Source organism: Actinia tenebrosa, unplaced genomic scaffold (assembly GCF_029948245.1).
Source record: "Actinia tenebrosa isolate PJP-AT-01 unplaced genomic scaffold, QUT_ActTen_1.0 PGA_scaffold9__36_contigs__length_13948895, whole genome shotgun sequence".
Lineage (NCBI taxonomy): Eukaryota > Metazoa > Cnidaria > Anthozoa > Actiniaria > Actiniidae > Actinia > Actinia tenebrosa.
Genome location: NW_028292586.1, coordinates 1,395,942 through 1,401,190, shown reverse-complemented (window position 1 = coordinate 1,401,190; position 5,249 = coordinate 1,395,942). Strand labels below are relative to the sequence as shown.

Genomic DNA, 5,249 nt, shown 5'->3' with positions numbered 1-5,249 from the left:
ACGACCACTCTCGTAAGCGACCATCTCCCGTAAGCGACCGCGAACAACTTTGGGGTTAAAATTTTGGAATTTTTCATTGTTTTTCCTCTCCCGTAAGCGACCACCCAAGAACCAGTAATGGTGACAGATCCTTTAACAATAAAAAAATTAAGAACATAGAGTCATCGGGTGTTAAAAACCCGACAAAATATTGACAATTTTAGTACTGTAAACATATAGCACATTCAAAGTTTTGACTAAAACACAGTTTAATCGTTAATACAGTAGTTTTAACACATGAGTTACAAATTATAAATGGCAGTAGGCCTCTTGTGTTTGGATTCTCATTGTCTGGGCTTCCTGTGCTAACTCTCTTGTAAGGGACCATCTCCCGTAAGCGACCATTTTCTCCTGGCCCCGAGGTGGTTGCTTATGGGAGAGTCGACTGTATAAATTTTAGTGAACGCAGAACTCTTCTCAAAACCATAACTGAAGGGCTTTTTGAATCTTCCAATTAACGTAAGTACTTATAAAAAAAGATTAGTCGAATCTAAGGAATTTGAAAAGCATCTAAACTTGCTAATTACTGGGTAAGTTTGCAAAGTATGGCGGAAGGAACGCAGCAAGGAAGCCACTGAGTGTTTCAGCTACTCATTATTAAAGGGAGGTGAAGCGCTTTAAGGCTTCTCCAAGAGTGTCTTGTTTCTCATTATAAATTATAACGTTATATATATGGTACTGGCGTGTGCTTAATCAATCGCTGTATTCATATGAATTCAACTGTTTTAGATTTATAAGCGTGTCTCGTAAATAATGAAAATTACGCCGAGTGCGAGCTGCAAGGATTGTTTGTTCTAGAGATCAGGGTTACGTATTGTATCACCCTTTTCAACTCATTGTTGAGACGAAACGGCTTTATCATGAGTGTATTTAACCTTGTTATCGCTTACGTGTGTGGGTTTATTGAGTTAAATTGACAGGCTATCATGCATTTTATGACCTTTTTCTAAATATTGATTCAAACGTATCGGTGCACAGACACGATACATATCCATACTCTGTTATATCTCAATACTTCTTGTTTATACATTATATATTTAAGCCAGTCTTTAATTTTTGCTCTCGCATGACGGGATTTTAATCCGTGAAACACACTAATTACTTAATAGTACAAAATAGTGCTAATTAAACAATAGAAAACAATGGAATTTGCGTGAAATCGTGCTATTTAGTATTACTAAAGTTTCACGGATTTACTGTGGTCGTTCTATCCCGCCTCAAATTGACCTATTAAATAGTATTAATTGATACCGCCATAATCGTTTTAGCGATTAACATGACACGCCAATATATTGACCCCTCGGATACGATACTACTGTTAGAAAACATAGCATAATATTTAGGTTATAATATTTAGTTTTCTAACCAATAACGAAAAATAAAGCAAGTATAGAACAAAAACCTAACACCCGATGTTTCAATACAGCTTGGGTTTAATATCTTCCAACGTGGAGAAAAAATAGCAAAAATCAAAATTGAGGTAGTATTCTTTATTTTTATACCCCCAGCTCAATAAATAAGTCTTTAACTTTTTCTCCGGACTCATTTCGGAGGGGATGCGTATTGGGATCTTCCTGATTCGAGCAATGAACTTCGGGATGGGGTAAAGTAGCCTGCCATTTCATTTCATTCTAATAAAGCAAGAAATCAGAAAAGAATACTTTCTACTTTGTTCCGTTCCAACTTAGAAACCAGATTGTGACTGTACACCTTTGGACTGGCTACTTTGTACTTTCCCAAATCAAGGTACTGTATATTGTGTTAATTCATTAGACATTGCTATATGAAACACTAAATGACCGGTAGCCGGCCATTTAGACATCCTATTCTCTACTTTCACATCCCCATAATCCTTTGCGTCTTTGAGGGGTAACCAGTTGGTAAAAACCCACTTATCAGTTTTGCTGAAGGCTGATCAGACAATGTTGAAAATACCTTGTTTGGTATCCAAAGATAAAATGAAGAAGTAAAAAACAGAAAAAGATAGAAGCTTGAAGACGTTTAAGGTAAATTTTAAACATTTTTTCGTAAGTCAATACATTTTCTGTAAGACCAAAACTCTTGATGATCTGTACACGCAAAAATAACTTGGAATAAACTGATAATCAGTATTGTACAGATAAAAGCAGGTATATTATAAATTCAATTAAGAAACCTTTCAATTTGGGTCACAGTTTTTTGATTGGTTACCCCCCCAAAAACGCAAGGCATTATGGGGATGTGAAAGTCGAGAACTTCATCATCGAAAAGTTTACAATTCAATCAAGGATAAGCTCCAAACAAACTTTTTATCTTTTTTTGAGGCTACACACGTTGAGATTTAGAAATCGACTAATCTTTGGGCATAAATGTCTATTATCATCATTAAATGTCTCCAAACGTCTTAGTCAAACTCGTTGTTAAGTCACTTCTTCCATCATGACTGTAGTAGTTAAAAATCCATCATCATTCGCCTCCGTTTCGTCTAGGATTGATTTATGATGCATGCAGTTGGTAATATAAAGAATGACAGGCTTAGCTTGTGGTTGAATGAAGTGTTATGAGGAAAAGACTACATCGCGGGCGTAGAGTGCATCTCAGGGCCGCCTCACAGCCCAAATTACATACATTTACTGTATTTTATGGTGTCCTTCTCCGCCCGGGATATATTATTATTCTGTTTCTTGAATGCTTCACTTTGAGACCCATTTGAAAGCTAAATAATTATTCAATGTCTCCCACTTCTATCATGAAAAAATAATGAAGAGTACTTTCTGTATAATTGTGAGATTCGACGACAACGCCGTAAAGAGAGGTGTGTCAATAAATATTCCTACTATCCATACCATTTATAGAAATAGTGTTCCGACATTCCTCTGAGAATTTTATTATTTTATACAATGCCGATCAATATCACAGAGCGGATAAACGGACATGGCAATGGACTTTAGCATGTTTGGTCTGGTTTTTTCTATCTGCATAGTTAGTGCTAGTATTTTGCCGCCAAAAATTCAATAACCGTGAGGAACACCTGCCTTGGGGTGGGGGGGAGGTGTGAGTAATGTGTATACAAGACGTTTCCGGGGTGAATCTTTTGATGCTTGTAAAACCAGTATTTTTTAACGACAAAAGCAAAATAAATAACACCATTGATACGTATTTAACTTGTTCTTTTAGAATTTGATAGCTTTAACCCTAAAATCCAAAATTGTGGAAAATCCCAATCTGGATTAAATCTTTGGATCGGACTTTTTCTAGGTGGAGTGTGGGATCGAGTAACAAAATTCTTTGGTATTTCACTTTAAAATCAATGTAGAAAGTTGAAGATAACTTGAAGAATTGCTTTCACGCTGTTATATTTCAAAATTAAAAGATAATGTAGATTTAATGAAAAGGAAACGGGCAAAGGAACAGTGATAATCTGTACCTTTATGTAACTTATTTTTCCATTTCCTTTCTTTTTTATAAAGCAAGAAATCAAAAAAGACGATCGAAAATCCTCCCCTGTGACCATGCAAGATCATATGGTAAAACCGAAAGAGAGGGGTCGTAGAGTTATAACAGATACCGCACGCAATACAAGGTAAAAAAGTCTTTATTATAATTTCTAAAATAAGCTTAATTTAGTGCCCTTTTAAGTGTTGTGATCTTCGTAAAACTCGCTACTCCACCCGCACATCTTCACATGCTACAGAAGGAAACCTTTTGCGATGTAATATCTAAGGGAAAATAATCTTACCAAATAAGGTGTCCTTTTGATTATTGTGATCTTTGTAAAACTCCGTGTATTCCGCATTCCTTCACACGCTTCAGAAGTACGCCTTGTTTCGATGTAATATCTAAGAGAAAATAATTTTACTGTGATGTCCTTTTGAGTGTTGTGATATATTCTGGGTATTCCACACTCCTTCACACGCTTCAGAAGTACGCCTTGTTTCGATGTAATATCTAAGAGAAAATAATTTTACTGTGATGTCCTTTTGAATGTTGTGATATTGTGGGTATTCCACACTCCTTCACACGCTTCAGAAGTACGCCTTCTTTCGATGTAATATCTAAGAGAAAGTAATTTTACTGCGATGTCCTTTTGAATGTTGTGATATTGCGGGTATCCCACACTCCTTCACACGCTTCAGAAGTACGCCTTCTGTCGATGTAATATCTAAGAGAAAATAAATTTACTGTGATGTCCTTTTGAGTGTTGTGATATTCCTGGTATTCCACACTCCTTCACACGCTTCAGAAGTACGCCTTTTGTCCATGTAATATCTAAGAGAAAATAATTTTGTTGTGATGTCCTTTTGAGTGTTGTGATATTCCTGGTATTCCACACTCCTTCACACGCTTCAGAAGTACACATTCGGCCAATGTAATATCTAAGAGAAAATAGTTTTACATTGCGGAGGTCCTTTTGAGTGTTGTGATAATCCGTGTATTCCACACTCCTTCACACGCTTCAGAAGTACGCCTTCTGTCGATGTAATATCTAACAGAAAAGAAGATATTTTATGAACGTATTTAAGGGTATCCTTTACCTTATTTAAGGGTATCCTCTTTTGGAAGCACCGTATTTAAGAGTATGCTTTACAGTATTTAAATGTTTTCTTTTCTCAAATGATCTTATTTAATGGATATCCTTGACCACTTTTCAAAATATATTTTTCCAATTGATCTTAAATATAAGTTACAATGGCGTGTTTCGAGGAAAAGGCTACATCCCGGGCGTAGAGTGCAGCTCACGGCCCCTTCACAGCCCAAATTACATACATTTACTGTATTTTATGAGGTCCTTCTCCGCCCGGGATGTAGTCTTCCCCTGTATTGTATCTTGCATTCACTTTACAACCCATTTGGAATCCAATTGTTCAATGTCTACCACTTCTAGAATGGAAAAAATTAAAAGAATACCAGGGAACCCAACCCGTTTTCCACAAATGTCCTCATTTAGAGACGCTGCTATTTCCAGTGAATTGCCTAAATCAGACTCTCGAAAGAGTGTTTATTAGTTTATTAGGAACATCATGCCCTTCAATTTTTCAAAGTTTGTTAAATTGTCTGAAAACATTGTAGTGTATTTAAAGAATTATTTTCCAGAGAAAATTCAAGCCATTTTCATAGGATTGATAGGTTAGTTTACATCATAAAAAAAGAAAATTTACGATCAAAAGCTTGATTGAGTAGGTTTCATGTTTTGGTCACCCATCTAAATACTAACCCCCCTCTACCGGGCT

General features: G+C 36.1%; 1 long non-coding RNA gene across 1 annotated transcript; it reads left to right on the top strand.

Moving 5' to 3' along the window:
* Positions 1-359: 359 nt before the first annotated feature.
* LOC148904464 (uncharacterized) lies at positions 360-3,601 on the top strand. The gene is made up of 3 exons (XR_016118827.1): positions 360-498; positions 1,728-1,785; positions 3,489-3,601. It is a non-coding gene; the product is annotated as an uncharacterized LOC148904464 (long non-coding RNA).
* Positions 3,602-5,249: the final 1,648 nt, after the last annotated feature.